At 39.6% G+C, this 15,507-nt stretch overlaps 1 protein-coding gene across 5 annotated transcripts in view; it reads left to right on the top strand.

The window, feature by feature from the left end:
• Positions 1 to 8,428: 8,428 nt before the first annotated feature.
• LOC127419230 (zinc finger and BTB domain-containing protein 46-like) overlaps positions 8,429 to 15,507 on the top strand; it is a 112,942-nt gene continuing 105,863 nt past the window's right edge. Inside the window, exons 1-2 of one of the 5 annotated variants that reach the window (XM_051660469.1) lie at positions 8,431 to 8,698; positions 10,208 to 10,300. The gene's annotated coding sequence lies outside the window, so the exon portion shown is untranslated. Of the gene's footprint in view, positions 8,699 to 8,737; positions 8,875 to 10,207; positions 10,301 to 15,507 lie in introns of those variants that run through there. The other 4 variants (XM_051660473.1, XM_051660468.1, XM_051660474.1 and 1 more) reach the window with 4 other exon arrangements.

The raw sequence follows: 15,507 nt of genomic DNA, 5'->3' as shown, positions 1-15,507 counted from the left end.
ATCTTTATCGGATGATCTCAGAAATTTGGCCAGAATTGGTCAGGGCCTATCTCCCTTCGCGGATCTGCGAGCAGGAACTCTGTGAGCTCACTCAATTTCCTGCTTATGGCCTGTTATGTCGAGCAGACTCAGGAAGAGCCCGTCTAGGAATTTCACCATATCTCGGCCTTCCTCATGCTCAGGAATTCCAACAATTAGGACGTTGTTTCATCAATTACAATCCTCCAAATCCTCCAGTTTTTCCCAAACACGTTCCAAATCCACCTTGGTCGCTAGCGGATTAGCAGCCAATTCCCTCTCTGATGGCCCCAGATAATCTATCCATTTCTCAAAGTCCGACAATCTTGTAACCAACTCAGAGAATTTCATCTCCATGGAAGTGATCGATCGACGTATCACAGCAAGATCCTCCAAGTCTGCAATGACCTTTATCAGCATTGCCGACACATTCATCAATTCACGCCGGATTTCTTTCAGGTCACTATCCGAATTGAGTCCAGGGCTTTCGGCCTGTTTCTCAGGGGAATCAGCTTGAGCACGTAAGTGTCTTTTAATGTCTCCAGAGCCTGAGGATTTTTATTTTTTTGACATATTGTCTTCCTAGAACAGTTAAGAATCAGGGTGTATCGAATCTCACCGGTTTATGACATAAATAATTTTAAAACTAGCAAAGTGCGCAGAGCTCGCCATTCACACATCTGCTCCTCGCATGGCATCACGTGACTTCAAGTCTTTATTTTTAAATAAAAACCCTACTAAAAACAAAGCCCATCGTAAACCAGCCAAAGGTAATTTGCTGGTCTAAGTTGGTTTAAACGTTTAGCTGGTTTAGTTGGTTGCCTAGCTGGTCTCCCTGACCATCTGACAAATGCCCCAGGTCCCTCATAAAATTTTTTTATATAAAAACCCTGCTGGAAAAAAAATACATTAAACCAGACTAAGGTGGTTTGCTGGACTTGTCTGATCTCCCAGTCCCAAGCTGATTTTCAGTTGGTCTAGCGGGTCTCCCAGTCTCACCAGGTCACATATGCCCAAAACCCCACTAAAACCATTTTTATATAAAAACACTGCTGGAATAATAATAATAATAATAATAATAATAATAACAATAATAAACACCTTAAACCAGACTAAGGTGGTTTGCTGGTCTCAGCTGGTCTCCTAGCCTGGTCAAGCTGGTTTTCATTTGGTCTAGCGGGACTCCCAGTCTTACCAGGTCACATATGCCCAAAACCCCACTAAAACAATTTTTATATAAAAACCCTACTGGACTTAAAAAAAAAAAAAAAACAACATCAACAACCTTAAACCAGACTAAGGTGATTTTCTGGACTTGGCTGGTCTCCTAGCCTGATCAAGCTGGTTTTCATTGGGTCTAGCAGGTCTCCCAGTCTTACCAGGTCACATATGCCCAAAACCCCACTAAAACAATTTTTCTATAAAACACTGCTAGAAAAAAAACAAAAAAAAAAAAAACACATTAAACCAGACTAAGGTGGTTTGCTGGTGTTGGCTTGTCTCCTAGCCTGGTCAAGCTGGTTTTCAGCTTGTCTAGCGGGTCTCCCAGTCTTACCAGGTCACATATGCCCAAGACCCCATTAAAACCATTATTACATAAAAACCCTGCTGGAATAATAATAATAATAAAACACCTTAAACCAGACTAAGGTGGTTTTCTGGTCTTGGCTGGTCTCCTATCCTAGTCAAGCTGGTTTGCAGTTGGTCTAGCAGGTCTCCCAGTCTTACCAGGTCACAGTTGCCCAAAACCCCACTAAAACCATTTTTATATAAAAACCATCCTGGAATAATAATAATAATAATAATAATAATAATAAATAAAAAAATTTAAAAAACACTGTAAACAAGACTAAGGAAGTTTGCTGCTCTTGGCTGATCTCCTAGCCTAGTCAAGCTGTTTTTTGTTTTTTCCCCCAGCTTGTCTTGTGGGTCTCCCAGTCTTATCAGTACGCATATGCCCAAAACCCCACTAAAACCATTTTATACACACACACACACACACACACACACACACACACACACACACACACACACACATATATATAAACCCTGCTGGAATAAAGAAAAAACACCTTAAACAAGCCTAAGGTGGTCTGCTGGTCTAAGATGTTCTCCTAGCCTGGTCAAGCTATTTTTTTTTTTTTTTTCAGCTTGTCTAGTGGGTCTCCCAGTCTTATCAGTTCGCATATGCCCAAAACCCCACTAAAACCATTTTACATATATACATATTATATATACTGTATATATATATATATATATATATATATATATATATATATATATATATATATATATATATAAACCCTGCTGGAATAAAGAAAAAACACCTTAAACAAGCCTAAGGTGGTTTGCTGGTCTAAGATGGTCTCCTAGCCTGGTCAAGCTATTTTTTTTTTCAGCTTGTCTAGTGGGTCTCCCAGTCTTATCAGTTCGCATATGCCCAAAACCCCACTAAAACCATTTATATATAAAAACCCTGCTGGAAAATATATATGTAAATATATATATATATATATATATATATATATATATATATATATATATATATATATATATAAACACCTTAAAAAATCCTAAGGTGGTTTGCTGGTCTAAGCTGGTCTTCCAGCTTGGTTTCCAGTCTAAGTAACAGAAGCCCCAAAGCCCTCTAATGATTTTTATATAAAAACACTTATGAGAGAGAGAGAGAGAGAGAGAGAGAGAGAGAGAGAGAGAGAGAGAGAGAGAGAGAGAGAGAGAAAACACCTTAGAGCAGCCTCAGGTGATTTGCTGGTTTTAGCTGGTCTCCCAGCCTGGCTAAACTGATTTTCAGCCAGTTCTAGCTGGTCTTCCAGGTGGGTCAAGTGGATGTTTTACTGGTTTAGTTGGTCAGCTAGCTGCTCTAAAAACCTTCACCAGCAAACTGGACAAGACCAAGTTTGGTCATCAGCTAAAACCAACAATGCACCTTACGCTGGTTTAAACTGTTTCTTTAAAAATTCTATATTTTTCTATTTCAATTCTTTTTTTAATGAAATTTTCTGATTTTATATTTTGGGTTTTATGTTTGTTTCATGGAACACTTCAAGAATATTTCAAGTATCTTCTAAAAGATAAATTTGGAAGACCCTTTCTCTATCAGGTCTATAAGGTTGTAGTATTTCAAGAGAAAAGAGTAAAAAAGAGGGAGAGATGTCCTAGAAGCGTTGTGTTCCCTGACATCATTAAACAAGCAGTATAGTGTTCCAACCCAGAGAGCTCTATCAGAAGGGTGACCTCCACAATAAGATGATGTTTTTGCTTCGGGGCAAGAAAAGGTTGTTTTGTACTGTAATCCACCCCCCGCCCCCAGCCCCCTTACAAGTACTGAGAAAGTAAATGAGATATAAGGTGACGAGAGAGACGCACACACATGGAGTGGAGCTGGTGTGGGAACAGTGGTGTCTGGGTAGCTTTCATTTTTAGGTTTAAAAAGCACAGACACTGAGGGGAGAAAGAAAGAATGCTAGGAGCTTGTTAAAGCCAAACAGGAGGCAAGCCTTCAGTCTGTGTGCTTGTAAGCTGGGGAAGGTCACCTCTGCAAAGAACTGCTTAGAAAAGAAATGAGGGAGCGGGAGAGAAAGAGAGAGGGCCTTGAGTGATTTCTGAGGGGGCAGAGGCAGTGGGCAGCAAGGGGGTGGGTTAGTGATGGTCAGCCAAGGCCATTTGGTGCTACAAAAGAAATAAGAGGAGAAGTGGAAATGGAGTGGGCGGAGTGGGAAGAGCGAGGAGAGAAGACCGGGTTCAGCCCAGCTCACAGCGCAGGCCATCTCTAACATGAAGGGCTCTAACTGCAGTAAAAGCCTTGTTTTAAGTCAGGTAGTCTTCACACTTGTTTTCACACTTGATTCGACTGCCTGATCTGAACCCGATTTCGACTCCACCCCCCTTCCACTGCAAGTCTCACTGAAGTATTTGGTTTCGAACAAAGGTGCATTTGCATCAACAACGTACCACAGTGAGTACCAACAAGAGTACCAGCGGCAGCTGTTTACCACTGTAACCAGGTAACGACTCAAGAGAACGCCTGAAGCTTTACTGATTTAGTCATGTTTTTCTCCCTTTGGTTTTACTACAAATGAACATGCACAGATTGCCGTTTGTGTCTGTCAATGCGGATTCATTGCAAGAGATGCAGAGAATGTGATCAGCTTGCTAAAGGCAGATTTTGCAGAGACAAGCAGCAATAAGAAATGAATAGTACTATAAATCCAGAAACACTCTATGCAAGTACACAAATGAAAATAAAAAATTCCCTGCAAAAATCATAATGTAGAAATTACATTGACAAATTTAATTTATGCACAAATAATTTTTATTATTTTAATATTTTAGCTAATAAATGTGTAAAATATAACACATCTCTATCGCAGTGATCGGCCAAGTAACATAAGTATCTGCTTTCTTATACATTAATGTGTCCAAAGAAGTCAATGGACGCACGGCCTGTAGAGCGATATTGAAGCCGTGCTTCAACGGGATTCCATAGCCACACATGTACCATTAGATGTCAGTGATTTAAAGATTGATTTTCATTGGACCAGGGACCAAAAATGGTTCAAGGAACGAAAACAAAAACTGAAAACTAACTGAATTTTTAGCAGAACGTAACCGAAAACCAGAACAAATTGATTTTCAATTGTTCCTGAGTGAAAACTTTATTTTTAAATACTGGTAATCGGTTATAACCGGTTAATTTGTTCTGCTAATTTTTTCATGAAACTAAAGGCCAAAGGGTTTTGCATATTTTCGCTTATTTTGGTGTGACAATTGGCTTATTTTTGGCTTGTTTTTCCAGACAATGTTGCTTGTTTCTCTTGTGAGATCTGGCAACACTACAGTTGGTATTTCACCCACCAGTTAGCGCAGAGTACTGTCATTTTAAAAATAATGTTGTTATCTGTTCTTTTATTTTGTTGTAACCAGTAGCCTTTTGGAAAGGAGGCTGCAGAACTTATGAACCGGAACGAAAAAAGACAGTTTTTGCTCAGAATGAACCGAAATGAAAAACATTTCGTTTTTTTGTTCCTGCATTGGATGATAGGCTCTAAAGACATCATTTTGAGTCCCGTCTGGATGGTGTGCATCTCTATGAATCTATTGGAAGCTTCATGAGCACTATTTGCATTGGTAACATTCAATTGAGTTAACTGTGCTTCCACACTCTTGAAAATCTACCAGCTGCCACTGTGTTGTACACACTTGACATGCGTTCTGTCATTACTGTTGTGGTTACAAATCTAAGCACTCATGGGGGCAATAGACCTTCAAATGTCTGTGCCACTAAACCCGATGTATTATTATTAAGGTAGCTAGCTATAAACATATAAAAGTCGATTTTAAATAACTTCTTTAAATTGTTTCTCCACCATCAAAGTGGTTAACCTGAAAGAAAAAGACATTTTACACTGTACACTATAGCGCCCCTTGCAGCCACACTGACAGTGCAATGTTGACTTGTGCTGTGTTATAAATTGTTGGTCTGACACATTTCAGAATACGATGCATGAAATAGCATTTGCGAAACCACGCATTTCTATTCATGTACGTGTGTAGAGCATGTTTTGGGACAAACAGGTAAATTATGTGGCTTCGATAGCAATTCACTTCCAGAAAATATGCTGCGTTCCATTTAATTCGGAGTGTCAGAATTTCTAACTTCCGACTAGGAAAGGTGCAGTGGAACACCATTTTGGACTTCCGACTTGGAAACTCAAGTGGGAATCTTCAGCTCCTATGGGGTGTTCGAATTCTCAGTATTCACAAAATAGTAGGTGAGAAATACCTGGATGACTCACAGTAATTTTTCAAGTGAGATTCTGAAGTGCACATCAACTAGACATTTATTATCCCATAATCCCATGGGAGCTGAGGAGACGTGAATAAAGGCAGAGAACTGCAGTTGAGGCGGCTTATTTTAACTGAGTGCTATATTACACAAAGAAAGTTGTTCCCTGTGGTTGAATTGTTGCTTGTTTAACAAAACCAGAGTAGATTATTTTCACGACTGTTGTTGAATCTATTCATACTACTTACCTTATCAGTCGAGATGTACATCCATCATCAAATGCAGTACATACCCTGACAGTATGCATTTTCGGATGCAGAGTATGTGTTGAAGACTACTTCAGGTTGACAAGATTAGACTTGACCAGACTAGACTGTCTGATGGACACGTTGACACCTAAGAGCTGTCCTGTTGTTAGATAGTCTGTCACTTATCTTATATTACAGTACAACACATCTCTCTCCCTTTCAGTTTCTCTTCTTCACTGCATCCATCCTTTTTTCTGTTTTTTTTTTTTTTTTTTACTCATTAACTTCTGTGAAGGTGACATTGTTTTCTTGTCATTCTGTTTGTGTGTTGTGTGTTTTAAGGTGGGGGTAGCATAGGAGTTGGTGTTGGTTTTTGTCAGCTGTCATTACATCACATTGCACCTACAGATGGACACCCCGTCACCGCACTCCCCGTAGGAAACCGCACCATTGCTGAATAGAATAGACACACACCTGGTCTCCCTTCGCATCCACTGACAGACTGTCGGCAACGGAACGCTATTCAGCTCACTGGCAAATTGATGGTGAAAGGTAGTGGGGGACGGTGCTTTGAAATCCATCTATGCTATTTTTATGACAGTTTGTGTTTATATATATTTTACGGCCGCTTTTTTGACGCAAACGATTATTCCACGGCACTGCACGGCAGGGGGGCCTCAATTAATTTCAGAATTCAGAAAGTTTTTAAGGATGCTATTTATATTTCTCCTCCTGTTGTCACGGTTCAAACGCATGTCAGCACTTGAATTCCATTCTCGTTTCCTGTGTTGCCTTTTACAGGAGTGTTTTCTTTTAATTACTTGTCCACGATCCGTGCGTACATGTGTGTTAGTGTATTGATGAGTTAATATCTGTTTGTAGTGGCCTAAATAACAACGTTTTAAGGCAGCAACAACATGCAAGGCCTAATTTGTCGGATAAAATATATGATTTCTTCTAGTGTAGATCCTGTATCCCCCAGGCCCACGTGGAGTGTTGCCCTCCTGCTGGGTGTAAACTAATGGACCCATAAAACAACTTAGACAGGGACATTCACAAACACACAAGCAAAGACATGTTGTATCAGTCTGATGTAAGATCATTGTTGCTGAATACAACATTTGGGTCCAAGTTCAGTCTGTGCTATGATCCACTACAGCCAAGTCTGAGTGTATTTGTAGAGTGGTTTGGAAAGTAGTATGATAATCACTTTCATAGGCAAAGTTTCACTTTTATATGAATATTTTAGGTTCAATACAAGTTAAGCTCAGTTGACAGCATTTGTGGCATAATGTTGATTACCACAAACTGGCCTGACTGTTGTATCTAAGATTAAAAGGTGAGAGACACAATTCAGATAACAAAGTTCTGAAGTTCTGACAGATTTCAGTGTCAGGATTGGTACATTCAAACTGGTATATCTCTCTGAAAATATGCTAAATAAGCAAAAATCATGGTTCCTGTCATTTACAGAAGTAGGTAGGTGACACTTTCCACACAAATTGAAAAAATGGAGAGAGCGTGATTCCATGCACCCCGTCCATGCTTTCCAAATGTTCTCACCACTAGGGGACGTGTCTCACTCTCCACGCATTGGAGAACACGCACGGTGGACAAAAGCATTTATAGCAGAGCTCACTCATCTCTACACGCCCCAGCTGAATGCACACACTCTCCCACTTGCATTACCCATCAAAATCAGCAGTACCCAAAGGAAAGAAAAACGCACATCTAATCTGAACTGGACACATGGTTGAATACCAATACCAATACCAGTAAAATTGGTATAATAAACAATCAATACCAGTAAAAAAAAAAAAAAGGGATTTTCTTTTTAATTAACTATTATTATTATTTTTAAAAGAGTGAGGAAAATAATCATTAATAATAGTAATTATTATTATCATTATTTTAATTATTATTAGTATTAAATATATATTTTATAATAATGTGAATAATTATTAACTGTTATTATTTATTATAATTATCTCTCTTATATATCTTGATAAATAGATAGGTACATATTTATAATTATTGAGATTCATTACTATTATTAATTTAATGATGTGATGACATTTTCAGTGGCTGCAAAAACGAATAAAATACACCTATTTTCCACGTGTCATATAGGTTTGCTAAGCATAGGCTTTATAATTACAAGGTAAGGATGTTGCCTTCTGTAGCTTCAGAAATGACCCGGATACTTTATGTTTGTATGAGTTGAGCTGGAGTTGCCCAGGGTTTGATGGCGAGCGTGAGCGTTTGTTTGTACTGCCTCATTTCCTGTATTTGACTCTCAGTCGAGAGAGAGAGAGAGAGAGAGAGAGAGAGAGAGAGAGAGAGAGAGAGAGAGAGAGAGAGAGAGAGAGAGAGAGATTGGTTGGTTCCTGATACCGAGACACGGAAAAACAGGGAGGGGAGGGAGAAATACAGAAGACGAGCGCTGAGAGACGGAGAGCGAGCGCGAGCGAACGAGGGAATTACACTGACGTTCACACGCGCGTTGCGCGAGACAAACTAACTACTGATATTTTTGACGTGCTCACTATTTCAATCCTATCAAGACCGACAAATTGGGGCTCCGAAGCATCGACATCGCGCTAACCCAGAACTCATGGGTTAACAGGTATGCCTCTCTCACCTTTACACACTATCAGTAAGAGCAGTTCCTTCCCTTCATACTGGCGGCTGAAGCGGCTTCAGCGCTCACGCGTAGCGCATTTGCATTCATAGTTGACTTCTCATCTGAATATATGGCAGAGATATGAGCTCGCGCTCGTAGACAGGTATTCGGCGCACAAGGTAAGTTCAAGTTGTGAGTTTCCGCGAGGCCGCAAATCGTGCCGCGTTTGTTTTATTTTCTGCGTGACAGCAACCTTTTTGACGTCTCCAGGTGAGAACATGTTCATGAAAGATGATGCACGCGTTTGGCTCATGAGAACAGCTGTCAGATGTGCAGAGCAGCCATTCATTCAGGATATACTTTTATTGGAGTGATGAGAAGACTTTATGTTTATTTCAATTTTACCTGACTGTTAATATATATGTAGGCCTATTATAATATTTTCCTCAAGTTTTGATCCTTAAGTAATGTCCTTTGGGGGTCAGTGCTTGTGGCATTTCAATGAAAAGCTCACACAGCTTTGGCATGCAAAGGGCTTAACCCCTCTTCTCTACTCTTCTAATTTAACCTCCAAAAGGGCAATTTCTCCAGCTGGAGATTTCTGCTGCGTCAACACCCTAAACTCAGTGTACTACCAGAAAAGGGAAAGGGAAGGGGGTTCTATTATTTTACTTCCCGTACATCGAAACCCAGGGTCGCGACGGCCATTACTTCTCTCAACTTGAAGAAAGACTCTGCACTGTGAGGGAAAGCGTCAGGTCTCGTCGTGTTACTTCGCTGCTCTTCGGGTTATTGTCTGTTTTTACCCCGTCTGCCCCCTTAAAGCTGGTCAGTTCCGTCTTCCTCCATTTTCTCCTCGCTGACGGGTTGGTTTTAAGGGGAACGACCCCACTTGTTTGGCTCGCCGACGGCAGAATGACAGCGTTTATAGTGATATTCTCGAACCCGCGTCTCTAAAATGATACATGTGAATCCAGCGGTTCTATAGTTACGCGCTACATTGTATCGTTCAAAGCGTCTGTCAAAACAATGTGCCGTTCGCAATCGATTGTGATGTTTTTTTCGCGCCTTGTCGGATTGGGTTTGCTACAGGTGCACCCGATTCTGAAGAAGGATTGGTTGGACACATGTGTTACTGTATATGCTCAATGTTGCGCGTAATACAAATTGAGCCACACACGCGTGAGTATTAGTGCTAAATTTAACGCGCAAAGATGAGTCAATTGAGCACATGAACTGGTTATGAAAGGAACTGTCCTCATGACCATCTACAGAGAATGATGCCTATGGAGACATGACAGCTTCCTTTCCCCATCATTTTTATTTGTCTTCTCTGCCTCTCTAAAGTTCATGGCTTCCATGTTAATTAAAGAATGAGTAAATTAACCTGACAATGACACCATCTATCCTTATTTCCATTCAGTAGCTTTACAAAAAGTTGTGAATGTGGATATTGTGATGTCTTGATGTTGATAGTGTTTTAGTGATGTGTTAACTGTGTTTACATCTAAGGGTGCTGGTAGGTGTTTGTTGTAGCAAGGAGCCCATCCACCTGTCTCTCACTCCTGGGACATAAAACACACCTCTAAAGACACTATGCACAAGGTACATACAGGCAAAGGTGCTGTGAACCTCATACAGCCTCAGAAAGACTAAGATTGTTGTGTTGTTATGTACTTTATATACTTTAATGCCTCTCAGCACTTTCGCTCTTGATGAAAGTATAGATGTCTGAAACACACACACACACACACACACACACACACACACACACACACTTGTTTTTATATCATTGTGGGGACTCTCCATGCATTTTATGGATTTTATACAGATCTAACGATAATTTCTGTCCCCTAACCCTAAACTTCACAGAAACCTTTTTGCATTTTTACATAAAAAAAAAAAAAAAAAAAAAAAAAACATCGTTTAGTATGTTTAATAAGCCATTTCCCTCATGGGGACCGTTGGCTGGGGACATTTGGTCCCCACAATGTAGTATAAACGTACACACACAAACACGTTGGGTTTTCATGTTTTATGAGGACTCTCCATAGACATAATGGTTTTTATACTGTACAAACTTTATTTTTTATCCCCTAACCCTACCCCTAAACCTAACTCTCACAGAAAACTTAAACCTAATTTAGTATGATTTATAAGCTGTTTTCCTCATGGGGACCAACTGATTGACCCCACGTCAAAAATTTCAGGTTTTACTATCCTTGTGGGGACATTTGGTCCCCACAACGTAGGGAATACCTGGACACACACTCACACACACACACACATCAACTCTTCAGCAAAAGCTGTAATTCTAGTGGGCAGTGTTGGTGTACCAGCATGGTCTCCAGGTGTATTTGTTTAATGGTGAATCTCTCTTTTTCTCTCTCTGTGTGTTTATTTGTATATAAGTGGGAGAACATTTTAGGGTGGAGGGGGATTTTGATCCTCTGTGCTTATTGACTTCCTCGCAGGTGTGGCTGTATTGTGTCAACAGAAAGCAGGGGAGGGGAACTGTTTCTTGCTGCACGGGGTAAAGGGAAGAGAGGGGCAGAAATGAGAGTAAAGAACAACACTGTGTTCTTGGAAGTGTTTTAATGGAGCTTGAATATCATACTTGCTCTTGTCTGGTGCTTGATGAGCTGTTATTGTGTTGAATGATGTACGCAGTACCTAAATCTCAATAAAAGGTGTAGTTTTTGCAGTACATTCAATATATTTCTCTGTTTATTCATTTTTTACACAGCTTTCTGGGATAGGCCTACTTAAAGGAATGTTCCAGGTTCAGTGCAAGTTAAGACAGCATTTATAGCATGATGTTGTTTACTACAAAAAATGATTTCAACTTGTACCTCATTTGTAAAAATAAAAAGTAGTTACAGTTACAGTAAGGCACTTACAATGAAAGCAAATGGGTCCAGTCCATTATCATTAAAATACTGTTTCAGAAGTATAGCCACAAGACGTACACATCATACTTGTTAACATGATTTTAGTGTGGTAAACTTGCTTACAGTGTTTACTGGCATTGCGTCATCATGGCAACAAAGTTGTAGTATTGGATTTAACTTTACAAAGATAAGGTTAATAAGCGACTTTATCCCACTAAATTCAAGACTTCTTTTTCTACACCCGCCATATTGCCATGTATATAAAAAATTATGTTTATGTATTGTGGCTACACATTTAAAACAATATGTATCTGAACGTTTATGGACTAGCCCTGTTTAACTAGCCTTACTTGAACTGCCTTTTTTTGTTTTTATAAACAAGGGACGATTCAAAATAATTTTGTGGAAATCAACATTATACTACAAATATCATTGATTGCTGTATTGAACCAGTGACAGTTTAGCCGGAGATGGAACACTTGTTTTAAAATCAGTGGGAGAAATTGGAACGCCCAATATGGCAGGTGTAGAAAAGGTAGTCCCACCTAACAGATAAAAGAGTCAATCACATTCTAGATAAGGACATCACATGCCAGTTACCTCGAACGCGCATGTGCATCAGCTGGACCAGCATGAAAATTTGCGTTTTTTAGTGTGGTTTGTGCTAAAGAAGCACAATTTATGATACCATTGTCGTCAGATATCACTGTTGATTTTAAATATGCTCTTTGATCGTAATCTTGACCAATTGTTTTGGAGATTTTGGTCTTTTCCTATTTAAGTTAAAATGAGCTGTACTTGAATGTCGCTTTTTTCCATAGAAAATAGCTGCCTGGGAGCGTTCCCAAGATGTCAGTTAAGTGGACTGACTTGGCTTGATAGGACTTTGATGGAACCCAGAACATTCCTGATTGGATATTTGCAGCATTCTACATATTTTTGTATAATGACCGCTAAACTATTTTGCGACCTGCTCCATCATTTGGAGTCTCACCTTTCTAATGATATAATTTTTATATTTCTATCCCAAACGTTGCTGAGTTGTAATCATTTGTTTCGAAGTTTGTTGTAGTTGTTTGTTTTGTTGTAATGCTTACATATACATGTTCTGTGTGTGTAGACTTGTGAGTGTATCTAGAGGGAGGCTCAGATGGTGAGTTGAACAAGAAAGTGCAGTACAATGTTTATTTAGGGTAGTTGCGGTTGTTAATCCGAACATTTGCAAAGAAAGGGAAGATATGGGGGAGGAGGTGGCTGATGGTGTAGAGGGATAGAGAGACACTGAGAGAGATATAGAGAGGGGGTAGTTGAACTGGCCTATGTGTGTGCTTGTTGAAGGGGGGGGGGGGCGGTTGACACGACATAAAGCTGAGCTCTAAGTGTGTGTGTGTGTAGGTGGAAGATGGCTGCTCTCACCAGGCTGTGGGCTGTTTTGTGTGAGTAACAGGTTAGAAAGCTTGAACCTGCTACAACACTGGGGACTGGCTTCTCCCCCACACTGTAGAGACCACACAAAGCCCAATGTATATGTGTGTGTGAGTGCTCTGCTCACATGTTGATCTGTCTGCATTTGTTCTATTTAATGGCTTAGAAACACACTCTTGAATACTGTACATAAAACATCTGGATGGCGTGACATCACATGTTGATCCATGTCTCTCGTATGTCACTTCCTGCTCAATTCACATAAATATTTAAAGTTAAACGCAAACACTTCTATTATAGCACACAATCGTTTTAATTTTTAATTTTATTTTTACATCCTCACAACAGATGTGCAATCAAACTCGGCCCTCACCGAAAAGAAAAATCGTTAAAGTGGATTGTGGAAGTTCTTTTGTGTTCGTAGGGATGCATACAGGTGCGCTTCACTCCCTAGAGGTGTTTGGGGGCCAGTGAGTCTGAATGTGTGTGTGTGTGTGTGTGTGTGGAGTGACAGCTGTTCTCATCAACCACTTAGACGTGTTCATCCTCCTAGATTAGGCACTCGGTGTGTGGGTTAAACCGGAGCCGACCTCCCTGGAATCGGCCCACAAAGCCTGTGTCCTCAGGTGCCTTGTGAATATTTCAGTGGGGGCTCTCAGGCTGTGTGGGAAGCCCTAGGGGAGGAAGCGAGTGAAAAAAGCCCCTGGATATGAGATAGCACACCCTAGGCGAGTGCCTCGCTGTGGGCTTACACTCCCAGGCTGAAAAAGAGGATGTGGTCTTGAGGCTTTTCCCCCTTTTTTCTCTTTTCTACTTTTTTCTTGCTAAATCTCCCTCTCTATTTCGCTGTCCACCTTGCTCTGTGTTTGGTGAAGCCTTAAAGGGATAGCTCACCCAAAAACACACAAACTTTTACAACACCCACTGCCCCAGTCACACTTTGTCGTTGCTAGCTTACTTTCTGACCACACGTGGTCTTAAATACAGGATGTTTACACACATGGAGGCATGCTAACCCTTACCAATTAAAACCATCCTCCTCAACCCCTTTAACATGGTGATTAGTGGTTAAGAGTAAGCAGACTTTATCTAGGCCTAATATACATCCCTGCTGAGCTTTAAGTGCAAGTATTAAACGTTTTATTAATTGTTAATATTGATGTTACCTCATGTTGTCTTCAGACTTGTTACAAGGTGTTGGTTAGCTTTGCACTGATGAGCAACAAGTGGTGTGTTTCAGCTTTCAATAACAAAACAGGAGTTTATGTCCTTTAATTGAAGCTCACTCATTGTATGTTAAATTACTAGGGTCTTTTTGTCAGGTGAAACATCTGAGGAGTAGGAGACTTAAGCAAATCTCCATTTGCTTCCATTATACGTCATTGCTATCTGGGTGAAAGAAAAGCAGACATTTACATGCACTTTAAAAGTTTGATTTCAGACAGACTAAAACAATAATTCGTATTTTAAAAATGTCATGTACTTTAAGTGATTTAGCCAGACTGAAAATGTACCAGTCTTTTGTGAAGTCAGGATAACAGACCTAGATAACGCAATTGTAGCTCTGCTTTGTCCAGCATGTGCTTAATACTAGGACTGGGTAAATAATATAGATTTTCCAATGCATTGCGATCTTCGTTTAAACGATCGTGATATCGCTTCTTAAATCCCAAGATTGATCTTTTACTCTACGTGGCAACCCCCTATAATGCAAGTAATTCACTCGCTCAGTGACTGATTCACTCACCAGTGATTGAGTAGTGTAGTGGCGAAGAAATTAATAGCACCATGATTCTTTCAATGTGTGTTGAAAGTAAAAGTTTGGTTTAACTCGTTCTGTGTGTCCTAAAACGAGATCCACGCAATCCTTATGTCATTGAATAATGTCTCTTTTAGTACCCTTTCTGTTCCTTACCATCAGTAGTTGATTTAAAAAAAAGAAAAGAAAGAAACATTTCATTCTAATCGCATATCTTAAAGCGAGTACAGATTTAGCACGTGTTCTACATATCAATGTAAATAATTGTAAATAGTACAAAGTATGCAAGTAAACATGTAACAAAAATATATAAGCAACATAATAGATGCTATTTCAAGACATTTATTGATAGAATAGAGTGAATTTGAAATTTTGTCAAAAGCTAAAATGTGACCAATATGATGAAAAACTACTGATAATATAATTAGTTAAATTAATATTTTTGAATTGTACCTGGAAGGTTATTAAGAGCATTAGCTCAGATAATTTATTTTATATGTAAGCAAAATGGACATTGTTACAGAAATATACCCATATGAATCAATATCGAATCGAGAACTTCAGAATCAAAATAGAATCAGGAAATCTGTATCAATACCCAACCCTAATGTATACATGTTACTCGTAATTGGCCTCAGCATTGTGCGCATGCTCCGAAAGATTAAGGTGAAGCGCAACGTCTATTTAACATTTCCTTAGCTGACATCGTTCCTTCAAATATTCGATTACGCAGAGTT

Source organism: Myxocyprinus asiaticus, chromosome 28, assembly GCF_019703515.2.
Source record: "Myxocyprinus asiaticus isolate MX2 ecotype Aquarium Trade chromosome 28, UBuf_Myxa_2, whole genome shotgun sequence".
Lineage (NCBI taxonomy): Eukaryota > Metazoa > Chordata > Actinopteri > Cypriniformes > Catostomidae > Myxocyprinus > Myxocyprinus asiaticus.
The sequence above is the reverse complement of the archived record's forward strand: the minus strand, read 5'-3'. Positions and strand labels throughout refer to the sequence as shown.